Raw genomic sequence first — 24534 nt, 5'->3', positions numbered from 1 at the left:
AGAAGCTGGAAGCAGCGGGCATCATTGAGAAGGTGTTCGGACCCACCCCCTGGGTATCGCCCATCGTGGTCACCAGGAAACCAAAACAGCCGGGAGCGGTCCGGATATGCGTGGACATGCGCCTCCCCAATGCGGCTATCAAAAGGGAACGACATATCACCCCTACGATCGACGACCTGATCGGAGAGATGGCCGGGGCCCGGTGGTTCTCCAAGTTGGATCTCCGGGCGGGGTACCATCAGCTCGTGCTGGATAAAGAATCCCGGAACATTACGACGTTCTCCACCCACATCGGACTGCGCAGGTACACCAGGTTGAGCTTTGGGATATCTAGCGCTGCTGAGGTGTTCCAGAATGTTATCCAAGAGCTCATTACTGGCATACCGGGGGTAATCAATGTCAGTGATGACATCATGGTACACGCAAGACCAATTCCCGAACACAACCAACGCTTGGCACAGGTGTTCCGTAGGCTCCGCAGCGCTGGTCTCACTCTGCACCGAGACAAATGCGAATTTCTTCAGACCAAACTAGGGTTCTTCGGCTACGTGTTCTCAGCCGATGGCGTCAACCCTGATCCCGACAAGGTCAAGGACATCAAGGATGCACCTCCGCCTACGACTGTCACGGAAGTCCGAAGCTTTCTCGGGATGGTGAATTACTGTGGTCGCTTCATAAGAGACTTAGCCAACCTGACCCTCCCTCTGCGTGACCTAACCAAAGACTCCACACCATGGAACTGGGGACCTGAGCAGGAATGGGCATTTCAAAACATCAAGAGTGCGCTGTCCAGCAACACCACATTGGCATTTTTTGACCCAAGACATTCCACTCTCATTGCGGTAGATGCCGGTCCGGCGGGATTGGGGGCTGTTCTAATGCAGAGAGCCCGAGACGAGATAGACTGGGCCCCTGTTGCTTTTGCCAGCCGGTCCCTCACGGACACAGAACAAAGGTATTCCCAAATCGAAAAGGAGGCCATTGCGATCCATTGGGGATGCCGGCACTTTCACTTGTACGTATATGGCAAGCCCTTCACAGTAGTGACGGACCACAAGCCGCTGCTGTTGCTGTTTTCAGGTACCTCCTCCAAGCCACCCCCTAGAATTGAAAAGTGGATCTTGCAGTTGCAAGAATACAACTGTGCAATCGAGTACCAGCCAGGGGCAAAGAATCCTGCGGATTATCTGTCACGACACCCCAGGGCGGCCACCCCAGAGGAGATGGAGGAAGCCGAAGAGACGGAGGCCTATGTGCAATGGGTCGTGGCCAGATCATGCCCGCGCCCCATATCCCTGGAAGAGGTTGTGAGCGCCACGGCTCAGGATGCCTGCATACAGCGGGCCAAAGATCTGCTCCGAACGGCTAACTGGCAGAAAGCCAAGGAGAGCTGGAAAGTACTCACACCAGAGGCCCAGAAAATCATGGACAGTCTGTACCACGTGAGGGCTGAACTGAATGAAGATGCGGCGGGGTGCCTCCTGCGAGGGCATCGCCTGGTGATCCCAACGGCGTTGACAGGACGAGTAGTTCAACTGGCGCACGTGGGGCACCAGGGAATGGTCAAGACAAAGGCCCGGCTGCGGACAAAGGTGTGGTTCCCGCTCATGGACGATATGGTGGAGAATGTGGTGCGAACATGCACGGCCTGCCAAACCACGGGCGACAGCCCCCGCGAAGCCCCCATCATCGTGGAACCCAGGCCCCGAGGTCCCTGGGAAAGGGTCAGCATGGATTTTGGCAGCCTTCCGGATGGAAGACACACGCTAGTGATGATTGACGACCACTCCAAATATCCTGAGGTCGAAATTGTCACCGGCACCAGTGCTGACTGTGTGATCCCCAAGATAGAAAAAATTATTGCCACCCATGGAGCCATGAGAGAACTCAGAACGGACAATGGACCGCCCTTCCAGGGTCAAGATTTTGCGGAATATCTCTCGTCCCTAGGAACGCGTCACAGGCGCATCACACCGAGGTGGCCTCAAGCCAATGGGGAGGCCGAGAGGTTCATGAGGACTTTAAACAAGGTCATCCGCATTGCGCATGATAAGGGACAGTCAGTGGAAATGGCCATTTTCACATTCCTCCGCAGTTACCGACAGACCCCGCACTCCACAACGGGGGTAGCTCCCGCACACCTTCTCCTAGGGCGGGTAATAACTGACTCCATTCCCCATCACCCCCAGTGGGCACCTGAAAGGATAGATGAACATACAGTGGAGAAGAAGAGACGTTCCGCATGTGACAAGATCAGTAAGAAACGTCGGGCTGTGGCCCCCCACTTCAAAAGAGGTGACCTAGTGCTCATCAAGAATCGGGCAGCTGGTGGCAAATTCAAACTCAGTTACGAAAAACGACCATGGCGAGTCAGTGGTGTGAAGGGCACCCGCATCACAGCCACTCGAGGACGAGACAGGGTGACTCGCAACGTGTCTCACTTTAAACTCTATCACCCTTCGAGCAGCGAGCCGAGGCGCCAGCAAGGCGACCGACAAACCGAAACTGCAACTACGTTGCCGTCTGGTGAATCAACATCTCAGCCCGAGGTCAGGCCACGTGACGAGCATCAGGTTTCTAGCGAGGAAGTGGGCGGTGACACAGAGGCCCTGGATGAGGCCCCAGATCCGGAGGGGGCCGACAGCGAGGCGCCAAGACACGAGGTGGAAGTTGGCACAGAGCTGATGACTCATCGGGGGTCCCAACGCCAGCTACGTGACAATCCCACCCCCTCCGGCTGGCTGAGAGACTACTTTACGTAAGACTGTTCTCATTTACATGTAGGTACGTGATGTGTGAACTGAATGCACTAGCATTTGAAAGACGCTGAAGGCCTCGGTCCTGATGTTACTAAGACAAAGAGTATGGTTAGACTATGTTCAAGGTTTGCAGTTTGTTCTTGTTTTTTTGTTTCCTTGTTTTAGGAGGAATGTTATGTTCCTGAAGGTCCGCCCCCGATGTCCTGAGGGACGGACAAGTTGGTCATGTGACCGCCCTATAATAAAAAGAGGTCGAGCACGTGAGAGGGCGTTCAGAGAGAGACGCGCCGACCGAACAAGCAACTTTATTCCCAGTGTCTGGCTGAGTTTATTCTAGGGCCACGTGTTAGGCTTAGTCAGGATTAGATGCCCCTTGAGTGTAGGTCCCAGATACACCTCCCTAGGGCTATCCTGTCCCCTCATCACCCGACACAACAAGACTGTTGATAGCATATGTTGTAGAGGGCAAGTGCGAATGTGAAAAAGGATTCTGAACAGAACAAAAGAAAAGTGCATGTGAGAAAATCAGGCAACAGTGAAAGTACTGCTCTGAAGGCCACAAAGCATTGGCCACTGACCTGAAAAATAGATCACTATTGTGAACTATCAGATACTGAAGCTGAAACGTCACTAACGTCTACCACGGATGTCCTATTAAAAGGCCCAATTAGTGAAATACACTACACCTTATGACTTCCTGTACGAGATGTGGACATCGGAGAAGCTTTTGACCAAGGAAAACGTTTCTGAATTGTTGGACAAAATTCATAAATTCTCATCAATATACACATTTAAAACATTATCCTGTTTGTCAATTCTGGGGCCGTCTTGTAAGTCCAATTGAAGAATCATTGCTCACAGAAGTCAATTAACATGTTCTCTTCTACAGAAGTATAGCACGTTTCAAGGTAAATAGGGAGCAGTATTTTAGACATATATCCGGGACGTCTGTTTTCTGAAAAATGTATCCGCTCCCTTGCCTCAGTTACAGGGAGTGCGTGTTACAACAAAACTTTGCTGATAAAAACCATGCCAAGTAGATATCAGAATACTAAATAAATTAACTTAAATACTTGGAAGACGCAAGCTGAATATACCCTGCACTCTGCTTGGAAAAAATACCTAAATTACGTAAAGGTATGCAGAGCTAGATACTTGACAGACTGAACTGAAGAGAAACAGATCTCCCAGCGCTGAATATTCTCAGTTCCTCTTTCTTTTTATTGAAAAACTGCCACGACATGAATACATTCTCTGCCTCTTCTGCTTCGAGGATCTCGAGCTGTCAAACCTTAATATGCTTATCTTTCCCTGACAGGCACGCCTTAGCTTTCATCTTGATATTTCATCTTATTATCTTAAATATATTCATCAAATTAGTTTTAAACGCTTAGTATTAAAAAATGCAGCTCAACAATTTAGTTCCCGGCACGTCTTTTAAATGGACGAAGAAAGTAATAAGAAGGTAACTGGCGGCTCGACACAATGAGCTAACTGTACAGTTACTTAAAGACAGTACTGCCTGTTGAATGCAACACGGCATGATTTTCAAGATATCGCCTTCGCTCACTGCATATCTGCAATTCAATTGGGGCGGGCGGAGCCGCTGTTCTAAGCAGTGATCAATTAGATAAATAATAAGTGATGGTGCCCAAAGTTTTTTCAGAATCCGCAGCCGCCGCTGAACAGTCAGTGTGCCAAATACCAAGGCTTTCTAGTCTTGTTTCCGACTCATACCTCTTTCTTGCCTACATTACCCTCCTTACCCCTTTATTTCAATTTCACTGAAGCATGTTCTTTTTCTTGCCTACTTTCTCCCTTAACCACTGCTTTTCTGTCTCGTCCTTCCTCCTCCTTTCCTTTATTTGTGTTTTTCATTCATTTTCTGGGTCAGTGTCCGATGAGGAAGATTAGGTGCCGGTCCCCAAAAAATAGTGAAAGCAGGCGCCACCTGCAACCACTGACTCAAATTAAGAGGTGTCTCTAATTCCTTTGCAATGTGGGCAATTGCCCAGTGAACCTAACCTTCCAGGGGGGCACATTCACAAAGTTATTACTGTGCGCATAAAAACTGATTTTATTTTAATTTGACAGCTGGGTATGCTGGGCCTGCCCAAACATTAAATACAAAAAAATTATATATCTGTATTTCCCTTCTTCTCTTCACCACTTTTGCCTGAGGCCTCTTGTTACCCCTCTCTCAATCAATCAATCAATCAATCAATCAATCAATCAGTGACACTTATAAAGCGCGCTACATACCCGTAGGGTCTCAAGGCGCTGGGGAGGGGGGGTGCCGCTACTGCTCGAACAGCCAGGTCTTCAGCTTCTTCCTGAAGGAGAGGTGGTCTTGGGTCAGGCGCAGGTCGGACGGGAGGGAGTTCCAGGTCTTGGCGGCCAGGTAGGAGAAGGACCTTCCTCCTGTAGTCGCTCTTCGGATGCGGGGGACGGCGGCGAGGGCGTGGTTGGCTGATCGAAGGTGGCGTTTGGGAGCGTAGAAGTTGACTCGGCTGTTGAGGTAGCTCGGGCCTTGGTCGTGTAGGGCTTTGTGTGCGTGGGTGAGGAGGCGGAAGGTGATTCTCTTGTTAATGGGGAGCCAGTGAAGGTCTCTCAGATGTCCGGAGATGTGGCTGGATCGAGGGATGTCGAGGATGAGTCTGGCTGAGGCGTTTTGGATCCGCTGGAGTCTCTTCTGGAGCTTGGCGGTGGTCCCGGCGTAGAGGGCGTTGCCGTAGTCCAGTCGGCTGGTGACGAGGGCCTGGGTGACGGTCTTCCTGGTCTCTGTGGGGATCCACCAGAAGATCTTCCGTAGCATGCGTAGGATGTTGAAGCACGCCGAGGAGACGCTGTTGACTTGCCTGGTCATGGAGAGGGAGGAGTCCAGGATGAAGCCCAGGTTGCGTGCATGGTCTGTCGGTTTGGGTGCGGTGCCCAGGGCGGGAGGCCACCAGGAGTCGTCCCAGGCGGAGGGTGAAGAGCCCAGGATGAGGACCTCCGTCTTGTCCGAGTTCAGTTTCAGGCGGCTGGTCGTCATCCACTCGGCTACCTCTTTCATCCCTTCGTGCAGGTTGGCTCTGGCGGCGGCGGGGTTGTTGGTCAGGGAGAGGATCAGCTGGGTGTCGTCGGCGTAGGAGATGATGCTGAGGTGGTGTTTGCGTACGATGGCCGCGAGGGGGCTCATGTAGACGTTGAAGAGGGTGGGGCTCAGTGATGATCCTTGGGGGACGCCGCAGATGACTTCGGAGGCCTCTGACTTGTACGGTGGTAGGCGGACTCGCTGTGTTCTTCCGTCGAGGAAGGAGATGATCCATTCCAGCGCCTTGTCCTGGATTCCGATGTTGCTGAGGCGCCGTATTAGGGTGCGGTGGCAGACCGTGTCGAATGCCGCGGAGAGGTCTAGGAGGATGAGGGCCGCTGTTTCTCCATTGTCCATCAGGGCTCGGATGTCATCGGTGGCGGCGATGAGGGCGGTCTCGGTGCTGTGTTTGGCTCGGAAGCCGGACTGTGAGGGGTCGAGGGATCCATTCGTCTCGAGGAAGGCGGCCATCTGCTTGTTGACGGTCTTCTCGATGACTTTGGCTGGAAACGGGAGAAGCGAGATGGGGCGGTAGTTCTTGAGGTCGGTGGGGTCCGCTGTTGGTTTCTTGAGTAGAGCGCTGAGTTCGGCGTGTTTCCAGCTTTCGGGGAAGATGGCGGTGTCGAAGGATGTGTTGATGATGTCTCGCAGGTGGGGTGCGATGACAGCGTCGGCCTTGTTGAAGACGTGGTGAGGGCAGGGGTCGGTTGGTGATCCGGAGTGGATGGAGTTCATCGTGCGGATGGTGTCTTCTGTGCTGATCGGGGTCCAGGCGTGGAGGGTGGTGGTGCTGGGGGGTGGCTGGTCGGTCGTGGTGTGCGTTGGTTGGTTGTTGAAACTGCTGTGTATGTCCGTGATCTTGTTGTGGAAGTATGAGGCGAGGGAGTTGCAGAGGTCTTGCGATGGGGTGATGTCGTTGTTTCCTGCGCTGGGGTTGGAAAGCTCTTTCACGATGTTGAAGAGTTCCTTGCTGTTGTGTGCGTTGTTGTCCAACCGGTCCTTGAATGCTGTTCTCTTGGCGGCGCGGATCAGCTGGTGGTGTTTCCGGGTGGCCAGTTTGTAGGAGGTCCTGTTGTCCGGTGTCGGGTCCCTTTTCCAGACTTTCTCGAGGGCTCGGCAGTTCTTCTTGGAGCTCTTGAGTTCGTCGGTGAACCATGGGGCCTTCTTGCTGCCGGGTCTGCTGGGCGGGGTCCTCAGCGGGGCGAGTTCGTCCGCGCAGTTGCTGATCCACTTCGTGATGTTATCGGCGGCCTGGCTGGGGTTCGCTGAGCTGGCAGGAGGGTGTTGGCTCAGGGAGGTGGCGAGCTGGTCTGCTGTGATCTTGTTCCAGCTTCTGCGGGCGGTGTGTTGCTGGTGTTGGTGGGTCGTCGTTCTCTTGAAGGTGAAGTGGACGCAGCTGTGGTCCGTCCATTGAAGCTCTGTGGCGTGGCTGAAGTTGATGTCTGTGCTGGATGAGAAGACGGCGTCGAGTGTGTGTCCGGCGAGGTGGGTGGGGGTGGACACCAGTTGCTTGAGTCCCAGGTTGGCGAGGTTGTCGAGCAGGGTGCTGGTGTTGTGGTCGTTGTTGTTCTCCAGGTGGAAGTTCAGGTCCCCCAGGAGGATGTAGTCAGCGGAGGGGAGGGCATGCGGGCTGACGAAGTCGGCGATGTCCTCGCTGAATTGCGTGCGTGGTCCAGGGGGTCGGTAGATCAGGGTGCCTCTGAGGGTGGTGTTCGGGTTGGTGTGGATCTGGAAATGCAGGTGTTCGGCGCTGGTCAGGGTGTTGTCGGTGCTGGTCGTGAGACGGATGGTGTTCCTGTGGATGATGGCGATGCCTCCTCCCATCTGGTTGGCGTTTCGGTCCCTCCGGACGATCTTGTAGCCCTCTGGGATAGCGATGGCGATGTCGGGAGCTGAAGAGGCGTTCATCCAGGTCTCCGTGAGGAAGGCAACGTCAGGGCAACGTCTCACTCCTTTCTAATTCCTGTCTCAATATCTTTAAATACTACACCCTGCCTTTCTCTTGATCTTAGTTCTCTCTACTGTGCCTCTCTGAATGCACTACCCTCTATCTCTCACTCCTGTCAACATTCTTGCCACTCTATGTCTACCTGTATTGACTCTCGTCATTTCGGAACACACATAAAAATAATTATTAAACTAACAATTTTAACTAATATAAATATATTAAATATATATATATATATATATATATATATATATATATATATATATATATATATATATATATATATATATATATATATATTCACAGAAAAAAACATAGGTTTTAGGCCATATATAGTTAGGGATTAGCATTTACAAAACCTTAATATACTCGCACAAAACCATAGAAATTCGCATATATAGTTAGATGCAATAACTATATATCGCGCACCCGCAACCCACTGCTGATGATGTCACATATTACATCATTCATGACATGGTCAGTGACATCACTGATGACATCACTGATGACATCTCAAATGACAACATCCAGTGACTGTATGTTTCTGTAAAGTTAAAATATGTCTTAGATATTGAAGAATGAGTGGATGTATAAGTGTTTGGATGAAGGATTTAGTAGGTGCATGACTGACTGTATGAGTGAGTGATTAAATGTGTCTCACTGAGTGCATGGGTCAGTGACTAAACTGTCTTAATTTGTGCATCATTATTACTGTAGTTCTGTAAACTGCTGCATGTGTTGATCAGTAGCTATATGAGTAACTATATGGGTTATTGATTGGTTGCCCAAATATTTGTATGGGAGAGTGAGTGTGTGAGTGGGGGTGGCTGGGAGGTGTGTGACTCTGTGCATAGATGTGTGAGCAGTTGATTCAGTAGATGTATGGGTTCAAAAGTGCATGTGAAAACAGCTGTATGGGCGGTTGGCTATCAGCATGAGTGCATTGGTGAGTAATTGGATTTATCAGTGCTATATGTCAAAGTAAGTACATATGTAAAACACAGTACATGTAAGAGTTGACATATATAAATAACTGTGCATAAGAGCCAGTGAATGTGTGAGTGGCTGTATGGATCATTCTGAACTTGTATCAGGGATTGTATAAGAGAGTAAATATGTGTTATTATATGTTTGATTAAGTAAGGTATGTATAACTGTATAGTTGAGGAAATGGAGGTGTGATTGATTCTTTGCATGACTGACTAGGTGTGTGAGTAACTCCATGGATGAGTGACAGTCTGTGAGAGTCTGTTTACACTGATTGTATCTAAGGTTATATTAGAGTCTGAAGAGGTTGATCGTATTATCACATGAATGATATCATCAATGATGTGATCAGTAATGACAAATGAGATGTTATCAGTGATGTCATTTGAGATATCATCAGTGATGTCATCAGTGATGTCACTGACCATGTCATGAATGATGTCATCAGTGATGTCATCAGTGATGTCACTGACCATGTCATGAATGATGTAATATGTGACATCATCAGCAGTGGGTTGCGGGTGCGCGATATATAGTTATTGCATCTAACTATATATGCGAATTTCTATGGTTTTGTGCGAGTATATTAAGGTTTTGTAAATGCTAATCCCTAACTATATATGGCCTAAAACCTATGGTTTTTTTCTGTGAATTTCAATGGTTTTTTAATAGCAAATATCAAAAACTGTCAAATGTCAAGTACGTGATAGGTCAAAACTTTTTCGTGTTTATGCACGCTGATGTGCTTTGAACGCTGCCCCCCCCCCTCTTTTCTCTTAGTAGTACTCTCTCTTTGCAGATAGTGAAGGGTAGTTAACGCAGGCCTTTGCCCCCGTTCTAATCCATCGTGTCTGCTTCTCTCTCCATTTGATTGATTGTTATCCAAGCATTTACTGTTTGAGAATTGGTTCTCTTTGGTTCATTCTCTATTTACAAACAAGCACAGAGTCGCAATACTCTGTTTAGTCTTTGTAGATAGTGAAAAATCGTGTAAAAAACAAAAGGAATCGAGCAAAATCAGTAGGCCACTAATGGGATCTCTTTTTGACCTAGCTAAAATAGAAACATTAAGAACAACCCTTCATGAGAAATACGAAACTAGTGAGATGAACTGAGCTCCACACGATGATGGCTGCAAGACAGCTCGGCTCCGCCACCCACCCCACCCAAAACAACGATAAACCCTATGCAAATATTATAAATATATACAACACACCAGCAAAGTAACAGGGTAAAACATTTTATTAAATAACTATTTACATAACTATTTTATACTTTTTGTTGCCCGATCCGGCTAGCTCAATCGATCGAGCATGAGACTCATGCACTCTGATCTCCTTGGCCTCAGTCAAGCATCAATACTAACATTTTAATACATGAGTGTTCGTTCATGGTTTTGGTCCCTGAGTTGCTTCGATGTCACTGCCTTGCACAAATGGCATAAGTCCTGGATGTTGGGTGCCATACTTCAGAGTTCTGAGCAGCGCTTGTAATACTGTCTAAACCTTATTTGCACCTGCTGCAGCTTCACTATTCTCAAAGTAAGTGGGGGCCGTTTGTGGACCTGACTGCATTAGAAAACAATGTGATATGGTACCTCCCTAAACAGCTTGACGGAGGCCCCCGAGGGGCGGTGTGATGGCACGGACTCGGAGAAGACGCTTGGCTCCGACCCCTTCCCCAAGTCTTATAGCACTGGTGTAGCCTGAGATCGCACCCGACATAAGCGGCCGGCTCCCGGGGTCAAGCTGTCTTTGACGTTTTGTAGCCTTTCGAATTCTATCCTTAGATGGCATTGTCTAATTTCCAAATAATCTGCAGTTGAATCTGTGGTGAAATATAATAAAAAATGTTATTAACCACTATTACCAAACTGTAAATCAATAAAGGTAAGAACTACATTCGACAATGCTATAAAAAAAAATAGTATGCACAAGGATGCAGGGGGTATCACTTTGACACCCTCTGACACCCTCAAAACAGGCACAAGTGCCATGTAGCAAGCAAACCAGCCCTAAGGGCAGGTTTGCCTTTCACATGACATAGATGTGCGAGCACACATGTGCATGCACACCGGAATCGGTATTTTACCATGAAGTTTGATTTCATGCTAAAATATCGATTCGTTAAGGCCTTTGGGACTCAGAAGACTCCCCCCTACATAAAAAATTAACAGAATCGGTAAAATTACCGATTCGGTATTTTAACGAACAAATAATTTTCCCGATTCTGTAAATGTAGATTTACCTACACGTGGCCTGGGATTTAAGCCCCTACATACCGATTTGCCATTTAACGATCGGAAACGGACGAAAACGGCCGTAACCGGTCGGTAAATGGCCTGAAACGACCACCTACATCTGGCCCTAAGTGTGCATGCATTTCATTTCAAACAAAGTTTTAAAACATTTTATGTAAAACAATAATACACCTAGGGCCAGATGTAGGTAAATCACATTTACCGATTTTGAAATACCGAATATTACCGAATTTTACCGATTCGGTATTTCAAAATCGGTAAATGGGATGTAAGTACCAACATCTGATGTATTACCGATTCCTTAAAAATTCGGTATTTACCGATTCGGTAAATACTGAATCGGTATTTCCTATTGAATCCTATGGGCCTTGAAGCCCATAGGATTCAATTCAAATACCGATTCAGTATTTACTGAATCGGTAAATACCGAATTTGTCAAGGGTGCAGGGGGTATCACTTTGACACCATCTAGCACCCCCAAAACGGGCATGTGTGCAATGTGGCACACAGACATGCCCTAAGGACACGTCTATCTGTCACATGGCATATGTGTACATGCACAGATGTGCATGTACACAGGAATCGGTATTTTACCATGGATTTGTATTCCATGGTAAAATACCTATTCTGAAAGCCATGTGCCAATGGAAAATTGGCTACCCACATTACAATCTTGCATTTTTGGTAAAATTACCGAAAACGCAACATTTAAGGGCAAAGTAATTAATTTTACACATGGGGGCGTATTTACAAGGGCCTTACACTACAAGGAAAATGACTTCAAATGACCAGACACACATGGGGACGTATTTACAAGGCACATGAACCCGGAGGAAGTGACTTGAAATTGCTAAGCACACATAGGAGAGTATCTACAATGCCCGTGCAACACTTATGCATCCTTTTTTACATGTACACCGTAACATTAACAACACAATTACATCATATATCTGTTCCGCAAAAGCGACACATTGCAGGAGTCACATCATTTTACCATCAAAAACAATTTCACCAATACCTTAAGAGACATGGAAGTGGTGAAAAAAGCCAAGCTTGACGTTACGGCAGCCACGAGGTAGCTAGGCTCCGCCACCCCCCCACTGCTCCAAGCATGTCTGTCCCACCACCCGCCAAGCCCATTAACGGTAACATGAAATAGATACAAATCAGCAGATACCTACCCCCAGTCCGGAAACTCCCGAAGTGCAACAGGACAACGGTTACGCCCATCCGGAAGATGAGGCCTCGACACGTGCAGGGCGGGGCCCGGCTAATCGCCATCAGCCGTGGGGTGGAAGGCCCAAAATGTACTGGTCTCCCGATTCACTTCTTCTGCCGCCTTGCAGGCCATGGGGGGGATGTCTTGCCTCTGACTCCGACCCCCCCCCCCTCTTATCGCCTGGTCCGGACATCACGGATATTAACGCCAGGTGTCGGCGTGGGGTGCGCTGAGAGGGAGAGGCGGCGCGAACGAGCCTCTCCCACCCCCCCAGGTGGGGGCCCCTCAGCTGCACCCCCAATGCTCCACTCACCCGACAAGGGTTCCTCCACTCTTGCGATGCAGCGGCGCTGCACTCACCCGACAAAAGGTCTCATCCACTATTGCGAGGCAATAATGATCCGCTCACCCAGCGGGGGTCTCGTTCACTGTTGCGGTGCAACGACGCTTCTAGTTTCCTGCGTCCAGAAACCTTCTCCTCAACTTTGAAGATTCTATAAGAGCCACGGGGGCCCCCGACCCCCGATGGGGAATGACTGCCATGATCACCCACGGAACGACCACGACGTAGCCGCGGGACGTCGGCGCGCTCATGCCGGCGCCGGCCTCAGTCTTGAAATCACCAAAATCCTGCAAGACTACCAACTTGATCAGTTCCGGTGGGACACCAGTATGACCCGGTAGGAGAGATTGTTTCCTCCCACCCCACTTTCACTGATGGTTCATTTCACCAGTCCCCTCTGCTACCCTTCAATGAGAACTTTTGGACTGCCGAAAGAGGTCCCGGTCTAACCACGAGTTGGTGGAGACATTTTGACTATAATTGGACCTTCCTGACCTCACCCAAAATGGCGCCGGTACAAATGAAACTCTCAACTCCTTGTTGTGCCCCGATTGCTCAGCCTTGATATCATGAGATATGTATGCAGTTTTTAGCACATGAATTGATATGGGATAAGACTGATTACACGTTCGAACAATGAATTGATATTAAGTTCTAATGCATCATTGATTACTGTATTTATTATTGAAGGTTCGAATTGTCGACACTTTTGGTACTTGCTCACAATGAATTATCGATATGATTTTGTTGCACTTGTCGCACTTTTTACTATGAAATCAACGACCACTGACTCTCTGTTATGTTTTCCACAAATAAATACCCCCCCCCCCCATTTACAGTTCCAGCCTGCTCCGTGGCCGGCCCACGGGGTTGTAAGCCCGTATTTGGGCACCAGCATTTTTATTAAAGCTTTTTGAAAAAGCAAACGTAGTTGTAACGCGTAGATTGGTAAGTTTCAAAGAAATGGCCACTGTTTCAGATTTTTTTTTTTGTTAAAAAAAAGCAGGTGAAATGAAGCAGCTCAATTAGTTAAGGGTTAAAAAGTATGGTACGCAGAAACATTGAAAATATGAATGGTCCAGGTTTGTTGTGTGTTTTTCATTTTTCTACAGCATAAAGCAATCTATAAAGATCCTGGTATTTAGCCTCTACTTTATATGCTACCTGTATCAGGGAAGTTGTTTTAAATGCCCCTAAGCCACCCCGAACGAATGTCACCTGGCCCCCCTAGTACGAACGAAAACGACCCCGTACCACTGTAGGTTATCTCTCTTCCTCAAAAATGACAAAAATTACTTTCTAGGACGTTTTGGACATTGATGATTTTCATATGATCTATTTATTAAAGTAATACTCATCTCTCCGCATGAAATTAATTTTCCACATGCTACACAAGTCAATCTCATCTGCCTAAAGTTCTTTTACAGATTTGGGACCGTTTCCCTTGCCTCTGACTCACTTATTGCTAAGTCATTGGTGGATGTTTTTGCCGGTCGGGGATTATCCACCAAATCTCGAAGTTGTGCTTTAGAATAATTAAAAGGGTGCCACCTCTCCATGTGCCAATGCATGATATGATTACCGTAGCTATATATTTTGTTTGGTCCCTCTCGAGAGTTTTTTTTTGGCAGATGAGGCAGGTAACGAACCTGCCATTAACTTTCTTTTCATGAGAAGGAAAATAAAAAAAATGCTAGATAAAATTCACTTTCACATGGGACGTTCTTGGCATTTCTTTCAGAAACTTTTACATCACTGTGTCATTTCTTTGTCTATCCTGCTTAAAGCAATGTCATGTAAATAGTTGTTTAAAAAGTTTTTTTAACGTGTTTACTTTGTTGGAGCGTTGTATATATTTATAAGTTATTAAAGTGTTATAATCCTACAACTTTGTTGGAGTGCTATATATTTTTAATGTGACACATAATTGTGAAGACTTTGATGTACAAAAAGGCATCCCTGGAATCTTCCGCTTCAGGCTCAGACCCACACACCCTCACAGTGAGAATCCCCTTCCCAAGCACAATACAGGATGGTTATCAGATAGTAGGAACGCGTGTGGTGTGACGGATCTCATTGGGTGGGGGCCGTGATGTACTGTAACTCGTTTGAACAGGGGTGATTCTCTACAGCTGGAGTCATAAACTACATCTGCAGGGCTAAGTGATGGCCTGCAATCAATCAATCAATCAAAGACATTTATAGAGCGCACTACTTACCCGTAGGGTCTCAAGGCGCTAAGGGGGGGCGGGGGGTGCCGTTACTGCTCGAACAGCCAGGTCTTGAGCTTCTTCCTGAAGGAGAGGTGGTCTTGGGTCAGGCGCAGGTCGGGAGGGAGGGAGTTCCAGGTCTTGGCGGCCAGGTAGGAGAAGGACCTTCCTCCTGTTGTCGCTCTACGGATGCGTGGGACGGCGGCGAGGGCGTGGCTGGCTGATCGGAGGTGGCGTTTGGGAGCGTAGAAGTTGATTCGGTTGTTGAGGTAGCTCGGGCCTTGATCGTGAAGGGCTTTGTGTGCGTGGGTGAGGAGACGGAAGGTGATTCTTTTGTTGACGGGGAGCCAGTGCAGTTCTCTCAGGTGTCCGGAGATGTGGCTGTTACGTGGGATGTCGAGGATGAGTCTGGCTGAGGCGTTCTGGATCCGCTGAAGTCCCTACTGGAGCTTGGCGGTGGTTCCGGCGTTGAGGGCGTTGCCGTAGTCCAGTCGGCTGGTGACGAGGGCCTGGGTGACGGTCTTCCTGGTCTCCGTGGGGATCCACCAGAAGATCTTCCGTAGCATGCGCAGGATGTTGAAGCACGCCGAGGAGACGGCGTTGACTTGCTTGGTCATGGAGAGGGAGGAGTCCAGGATGAAGCCCAGGTTGCGTGCGTGGTTAGACGGTTTGGGTGCGGTGCCCAGGGCGGGGGGCCACCAGGTGTCGTCCCAGGCGGTGGGCGTGGAGCCCAGGATGAGGGCCTCCGTCTTGTCTGAGTTCAGTTTCAGGCGGCTGGTCGTCATCCACTCGGCTACTTCCTTCATCCCTTCGTGCAGGTTGGCTCTGGCGCCGGCGGGGTCGTTGGTCAGGGAGAGGATCAGCTGGGTGTCGTCGGCGTAGGAGATTATGTTGAGGTTGTGTTGGCGTGCGATGGCCGCGAGGGGGCTCATGTAGACGTTGAAGAGGGTAGGGCTCAACGAGGATCCTTGAGGGACGCCGCAGATGACTTCGGTGGCTTCTGACTTGTACGGTGGTAGGCGGACTCTCTGTGTTCTTCCGTCGAGGAAGGAGACGATCCATTCCAGCGCCTTCTCCTGGATTCCGACGTTGCTGAGGCGTTGCACTAGGGTGCGGTGGCAGACAGTGTCGAAGGCCGCGGAGAGGTCTAGGAGGAGGAGGGCCGCTGTTACTCCGTTGTCCATCAGGGCTCGAATGTCGCCGGTGGCGGCGATGAGGGTGGTCTCGTCGCTGTGGTTGGCTCGGAAGCCGGACTGCGAGGGGTTGAGGGATCCGTTCGTCTCGAGGAAGGCGGCCAGCTGTTTGTTGACGATCTTCTCGATGACTTTGGCTGGAAACGGGAGGAGCGAGATTGGGCGGTAATTCTTGAGTTCGGTGGGGTCTGCTGTAGGTTTCTTGAGAAGAGCGCTGAGTTTGGCGTGCTTCCAGCTCTCGGGGAAGGTGGCGTGTCGAAGGAGGTGTTGATGATGCCCCGCAGGTGGGGTGCGATGACAGCGTCGGCCTTGTTGAAGACGTGGTGAGGGCAGGGGTCGGTTGGAGATCCGGAGTGGACGGAGTTCATCATGCAGACGGTGTCTTCGGTGCTGATCGGAGTCCAGGCTCGGAGGGCAGCGGTGGGCGGCGTAGCTGTGGTCGTGGCGTGCGTCGGTTGGGTGCTGAAGCTGTTGTGTATGTCCGCGATCTTGTTGTGGAAGTAGGAGGCGAGGGAGTTGCAGAGATCTTGTGAGGGGGTGATGTCGTTGTTTCCGGCGTTGGGGTTGGAGAGCTCTTTGACGATGTTGAAGAGTTCCTTGCAGTTGTGTGCGTTGTTGTCCAGCCGGTCCTTGAATGCAGTTTTCTTGGCGGCTCGGATCAGTTGGTGGTGCTTCCGGGTGGCGAGTTTGAGGGTGCACAATCAGACACAGAGGAAGAGGAGTGTCAGAGGGTGCGGTAGTGAATAGGGTGAAAGGGAGGTGTCGGGCGGGCACAGGGTGTGATTCTCAGGGAAGAGCAGCGCAGATGGGGGGAGGTTTATGGCCCATGCATGAGAGAGAGAGCGGGGTGACCAGTGCGTGGGGGAGATGCTTGCGAGGGTGGGGAGCCATGCTGAGGATCGGCGGCGTGCAGAGAGTGGGTCTGGTCAAGGCATCTAAAATGGCTGCCGTGCTCAACAAAAGTGTGGCATTGCAAAAAAGGCAAGATGGCGCAGACAATGTTTATCAATAAGGATTAATTTATAACAAATATTTTTAACAAAATATTTACTCGCAGTGACAAAATGGCGGTCAACAGTTCCTGATTTCCATCGAATCGAACGTTAACAGACGTCATGCAGCAAAAAAAAAAAAAACGCTCACACACAGCCGCTGGAAGACATGTATCAACATATATGAGCCTCCTCAGCCACCCTCAGAAAACATAAGGGGTCAGGATACGTCTCCCGTACCCCCTTATACCTAGTAATTTAATTAAATCGAAACACAAAATGGCGAATTCCCGTTTCGCTACCACTTTGCGGCCCGGTTCGCGAACCGAGAAGCGCTTCTACTGTGAAAAATCAAATTTAAATTATTTGCCCCACCTGACCCTTTAATAACCCAACATCATTCCTAGGGGGTCAAGAGGAGTCTACCTTGCCCCCTGTCATTAAATTCCCCCTTCGTTTTTCTCCTCCTCTTGTCTCTCGATCCTACCGAGAGACAAGATGGCGGCCGCACCGGACTGTTTAGAATGTTGACAGACACCGGAGAGCCAATCAGCTTCGCTACGCAAAGCTCCGTTACGCGAAAAGTACGCGATCTGGTGCGCTATCTAGGACGCTGTCACAGATATATCTGTTTTTTTAAACATTAATTTCTCAAAATCCACTGGAGCACATATATTGAGACCCAGCAAAGGCACATCGGGCTAACAGTCCCTATAATTTTGCCAAGTTTCGTGTAAATCCATTCAGCCGTTCGAGCTAAAAGTGAGGCCAAAGGCCCTATGGAAAAATGAATGGGAAAAACGCGTTTTGGGACCCCCCTTTTTTCTCGGCCCCCCCTTGACGAAACCCCCCCAAATTTTCAGGGGCTGATCAGAAACAAAATGTGCCATTTTCAGCCGATTCCGTCCACAAACGCCAAAGTTATTAGACATAGAATTTTCAAAAGTTCCATAGAGAAAAAATCCTTACTATATATACCTACTGGCGACCGCCAGTAGGTATTATATATATATATATATATATATATATATATATATATATATATATATATATATATATATATATATATATATATATATTCACTAAAAAACCATAGGTTTCAGGGACGTTATGGTTAGTTGAACATTTCACTCATATAAAACCAGAGAAATCTGCATGTTATTGTTAGTTGAGCTAACTATAACTTGCGTGCCCGCAATGCACTGCTGATGATGTCACATATTACATCACTCATAACATGATCAGTGACATCACTGATGACATCACTCATGACATCTCAAATTACATCACTGATAACATCCCTCATGACATCATCCAGTGAATGTGTGTTTCTCTAAAGGTTAAATATGTATATATATATATATTCACAGAAAAAACCATAGGTTATAGTGGATATATAGTTAGGAATTTGCATTTACAAAACCTTGAAAATTCAATGAAAAAACCATTGGTTTTAGGCCATATATAGTTAGGGATTTGCATTTACAAAACCTTATTTTACTCGCATAAAACCATTGAAATTCCATATATAGTTATAAGCGCTAACTATATATCGCGCACCCGCAATCCACTGCTGATGATGTCACATATTACATCATTCATGACATGGTTAGTGACATCACTGATGACATCACTGATGACATCTCAAATGACATCACTGATGACATCACTGATGACAACATCCAGTGACTGTATGTTTCTGTAAAGTTAAAATATGTCTTACATATTGAAGAATGAGTGGATGTATAAGTGTCTGGATGAAGGATTTAGTAGGTGCATGACTGACTGTATGAGTGAGTGATTAAATGTGTCTCACTGAGTGCATGGGTTAGTGACTAAACTGTCTTAATTTGTGCATCATTATGTCTGTTGTTCTGTAAACTGTTGCATGTGTTGATAAGTAGCTATATGAGTAACTATATGGGTTATTGATTGGTTGCCCAAGTATTTGTATGGGATACTGAGTGTGTGTGTGGGTGGCTGGGAGGTGTGTGACTCTGTGCATAGATGTGTGAGCAGTTGATTCACTAGATGTATGGTTTCAAAAGTGCATGTGGAAACAGCTGTATGGGCAGTTGACTGTGTGCATGAGTGTATTGGTGAGTGAATGGATATCTCAGTGCTACATGTCAAAGTAAGTACATATGTAAAACACAGTACATGTGAGAGTTGACATATATAAATAACTGTGCATAAGAGCCAGTGAATGTGTGAGTGGCTGTATGGATCATTGTGAACTTGTATCAGGGATTGTATAAGAGAGTAAATATGTGTTAGTATATGTTTGAATAAGTAAAGTTTGTATAACTGTATATTTGAGGAAATGGAGGTGTGATTGATTCTTTGCATGACTGACTAGGTGTGTGAGTAACTCCATGGATGAGTGACAGTCTGTGAGTGTCTGTTTACACTGATTGTATCTAAGGTTATATTAGAGTCTGAAGAGGTTCATCGTATTATCACATGAATGATATCATCAGTGATGTTATCAGTCATGTCAAATGAGATGTTTTCAGTGATGTCATCAGTGATGTCATTTGAGATGTCATCAGTGATGTCATCAGTGATGTCACTAACTATGTCATGAATGATGTAATATGTGACATCATCAGCAGTGGATTGCGGGTGCGCGATATATAGTTAGCGCTTATAACTATATATGGAATTTCAATGGTTTTATGCGAGTAAAATAAGGTTTTGTAAATGCAAATCCCTAACTATATATGGCCTAAAACCAATGGTTTTTTCATTGAATTTTCAAGGTTTTGTAAATGCAAATTCCTAACTATATATCCACTATAACCTATGGTTTTTTCTGTGAATTTCATTGGTTTTTTAATAGCAAATATGAAAAGCTTTAAAATGTCAAGTACGTGATAGATAAAAACATTTTTGTATTTATGCACGCTGATGTGCTTTGAACGCTGCACCCCCCCCTCCCCTCTTTTGTCTTAGTAGTACTCTCTCTTTGCAGATACTGAAGGGTAGTTAACGCAGGCCTTTACCCCCGTTGTAATCCGTCGTGCCTGCTTGTCTCTCCATTTGATTGATTGTTGTCCAAGCATTTACTGTTTTAGAATTGGTTCTCTTTGGATCATTCTCTATTTACAAACAAGCACAAAGTCGCAATACTCTGTTTAGTCTTTGCAGATAGTGAAAAATCGTGTAAAAAAATAAAAGTAATCGAGCAAAATCAGTAGGCCACTAATTGGATCTCTTTTTGACCTCGCTAAAATAGAAATATTAGGAACAACCCTTCATGAGAAATACGAAAATAGTGAGATGAACTGAGCTCCACACCATGAGGGCTGCAAGACAGCTCGGCTCCGTCACCCATCCCGCCCAAAATAACGACAAACCCTATGCAAATATTAAAAATATAGACAACACACCAGCAAAGAAACAGGGTAAAACATTTTATTAAAAAACTATTTACATAACGTTGGTTTATAAGATGATGTCAGTAGTGGACCGATGTGTGAATAGGTCGAAAGCAGCACAAGGCTCCAAGATCCGGATGGCAAGCTCCTGGATGTTGGGTGCCATAGTTCAAAGTTCTGACTTTGAGCCTTTTTCAATGCCTGTGCTTTGTTGAATCAAAATGGCGGCTTGACACAAAGCTGACTCAAGCGTTGCTACTGATGCTATGCAGACCAAAACTGGTTTTCAGTTTGTACATTTTTCTAGATTTTTTAATCCAAGTTTGGTTGACTTTGTAGAACGATGGCTTCAAATTTTCAACATACGGTGTGGTGGCGCTGACTGGGAGGGGGCGCTTCGCTCCTGCCCCCTCCCCAAGTAAGATTTTCATACGTGAAAGTACGTTAATGGTTTTGGTCCCTGAGTTGCTTCGATGTCACTGCCATTCTCAAATGGCATAAGTTCTGGATGTTGGGTGCCATAGTTAAGAGTTCTGAGCAGCGCTTGTAACACTGTCTGAAGCTTATTTCCACCTACTGCAGCTTCACTATTCTCAAAGTAAGTGAGTGTCGTTTGTGGACCTGACTGCATTAGAAAACAATGTGATATGTTACCTTCCTAAACAGCTTGACGGAGGCCCTTGAGGGGCGGTGTGATGGCCATGGACTCGGAGAAGACGCTTGGCTCCGACACCCTCCCCAAGTCTTATAGCACTGGTGTAGCCTGAGATCGCCCCCGACATAGGCGGCCGGCTCCCGGGGTCCGGCGGAACTTTTTGCCTTTTGATGACTCTTCAATTCTGAACCTTGTCCCATCCAGCTGAGTTGCGCCCACTCTTGCGGCTACAGCGTCTTGCCCACCATCCAGCTGAATTGCGCCCACTCTTGCGGTGCAGCGATAGGCGGCTGCCACAGGACTCTCAAAATGGCGGCCGGCTCTTCGGTTTTGGGCCTGGTCCACTAAAATGGCCCTGGGACACCTTTGAACTCGGACGCTTCCCTGATAGGGCTTGGGTCCCATTCTCGAAAACCGTCCCCTCAGCCGTGAAGATTCTACAAAAGTCTTGGGGGCCTCCGACTCCCGCAGGCTTCTGGTGGGGAGCGGCTGCCATGATTGCTCGTGGAATGACCACGACGGAGCTACGAGATGGTAGTGGTCTCATGCTGACGCCAGCTTTAGTCTGAAACATCCAGAAACACTGTAGACTACCAATTCGATCAGTTCCGGTAGCGCCCCAACATGACCCGGAAGAGAAGAACTTGCCCTCCCCTCTTTGACTGATGGTTCTTGTTGCCTGTCCCCTCTGTTGTCATTTAACAGAACTTTTTGGACTGCTGAAAGGGGTTGTGTTCCGAACGCTGGTTGGTGGAGACATTTTGACTATATTCTTGACCTACGTTGTCGTATAATGCGTTATATGACACGCCGCGTTACCGCACCCGGAAGTGATCCGAGGCGCGGCGCGCAGCGCGTAACGTAAGCATAACAAGTCATGTGACTTGTTAATAAAACTTTTCATTGGTTCATTTTACTTTTGTTAATTTAATGATGAAAAGCTTGGTCATATGACCTAAAAATTACGCTTTTTATTGTTTTCGAACAATATTTTTTTTTCAAACATATGTTATAATATTCCAGGCTAATGTACTTTCCCGGAAAATTTACAACTGTCTTGTAAGTAAAATATATTCCTTTTTCGAGAAAAAGGGCGTTTCTTCCTTCCATGACGGAGCCGTTGAGTAAAAGAGATTCGGCCTGCTGTCTTAGTCGCCGATACGCCTGATTATCAGATTCTTATCGATCACTTTATATTGCAGACATGAAAAACACAACTGCCCTTAAGCATTTATCTTTACTGCGTTCCTACATATTATACCTTTTATCCGTCATGTAATTGGACTGCTTTATTTCACTTGCCTTTACTGATTCGAAAACAGTGACTAAAAGTAAAAACTTTACCAATGTAAATACTACTACCGTGTTTTGTTTTAAAAACCTTTATTGTGAAAATGTCAGTATACAAATACGGGCCTATAACCACGTGGGCCGGCCACGGAGCAAACTGAAATCGTATATGATGAGGAGACATTTACACTGTAGAAGAACGTAACGAGCGGGCCATTAGGTTGCAAGAACAAAGGTGTCTAACAGTTGCGGAATCGGTGGACGTACATTTTGTAATTAAAATACGACAGGGCCACTTACAATAACATTTTCTAGATATACATTTGCGGGCAAGGAGTTACGAGTCCCATTTATACCGGCGCCATTTTGGGCGAGGCCGGGCAGGTCCAAGATATAGTCAAAATGTCTCCACCAACCATCGGCCAGACCAGAACCCCTTTCGGCCCTTTATGCTACAAGATGGTGTCTTCCATTCAGAAAATATTGTTGGCAGCATTTTGAAAGGAAACAGAAACAGCCGTTCTCCTAGTGAGTTTCACATTGTTACATTTAGGAAGAATGTTGAAGAGTAGTATGTGGAAAATCTGAAGCCATTTTTCTACAAACTCTCAATCAGACTTGGATGGAAAAAAAAAACCTGAAGAATGTACAAACTGAAAACCAATTTTTGTTTGTATAGCATCAACAGTAACGCTTGAGTCAGCTTTGTGTCAAGCCGCCATTTTCATTCAATCAATAGCGTCCCCCTGCACACATTCAGGGACCTGGTCGTGTCTTCAGATGAAACGGATTGTAGGAAAAGAAGCAGAAAGGAAAAGGCAAAAAGTTCCGCCGGACCTCGGGAGCCGGCCGCCTATGTCATGTGCCACCTTTGGCCACACCAGGGCAATAGTGAAGCTGCAGCAGGTGCAAATAAGCTTCGGACAGTCTTACAAGCACTGCTCAGAACTCTCAACTGAGGCACTCAACATCCAGGACTTGCCATTCGGATCTTGGCGCCTTGTGCTGGTTCCGACCTATTCACACATCGGTCCACTACTGACATCACCTCATAAGCCAACGGGGCACCCCACGCCGACTTTCGGCGCAGCATTGTAGGATGGCCACACCAGTGCGGCAACTTGCTGGACACAACATCGGGGCCATCCAGATCTCGGCGCGTTCGACTCACTGTACCGCAAGAGTGACCGCAACTCAGCTGGACACGCCATCTTTCGGCGCAGCATTGTAGGATGGCCACACCAGTGCGGCAATTTGCTGGACACCACCTCGGTGCCATCCGGATCTCGGCGCGTTCGAGTCACTGTACCGCAACAGTGACCGCAACTCAGCTGGACACGCCGTCTTTCGGCGCAGCATTGTAGGATGGCCACACCAGTGCGGCAATTTGCTGGACACCACCTCGGTGCCATCCGGATCTCGGCACGTTCGAGTCACTGTACCGCAACAGTGACCGCAACTCAGCTGGACACGCCGTCTTTCGGCGCAGCATTGTAGGATGGCCACACCAGTGCGGCAATTTGCTGGACACCACCTCGGTGCCATCCGGATCTCGGCGCGTTGTGCTGCCTTCGGCCTATTCGCACATCGGTCCGCTACTGACGCCGCCTCACGTGCCAACGGATTTTCTACGCTTTTTGTAGCCCTATGCCGCATAACAGGTCATGTGACTTGTTTATAAAACTTTTCATTGGTTCATTTTACTTTTGGTTTCCTAAAGATGGAAGGCTTGGTCCTATGACCTAAAAATAACACTTTTCATTGGTTTAGAACATTTTTTTTTCCCAAACGATGAAAGCCCCACCTTGTTTCTGGATCATTCAGACTGAAGCTGGCATCAGCATGAGAGCACCACCATCTTGTGGCTCCGTCGTGCTCATTCCGCGAGCAATCATGGCAGCCGCTCCCCACCGGAAGCCTGCGGGAGTCGGGGGCCCCCAAGACTTTTGTAGAATCTTCACGGCTGAGGGGACGCTTTTCGAGAATGGAGCCCAAGCCCTAGCAGGCAAGCGTCCGAGTTCCAAGGTGTCCCAGGGCCATTTCAGTGGACCAGGCCCAAAACCGAGGAGCCGTCCGCCATTTTAAGAGCCATGTGGCAGCCGCCTATCGCTGCACTGCAAGAGTGGGAGCAACTGAACAACATGGTGAGCGAGACGCTGTAGCCGCAAGAGCGGGCGCAACTCAGCTAGATGGCCGCCACCTGGGGAGGCCCGTTCACGCCG

Source organism: Lissotriton vulgaris, chromosome 6 (genome assembly GCF_964263255.1).
Source record: "Lissotriton vulgaris chromosome 6, aLisVul1.2, whole genome shotgun sequence".
NCBI lineage: Eukaryota > Metazoa > Chordata > Amphibia > Caudata > Salamandridae > Lissotriton > Lissotriton vulgaris.
This window is presented reverse-complemented; position numbering follows the sequence as displayed.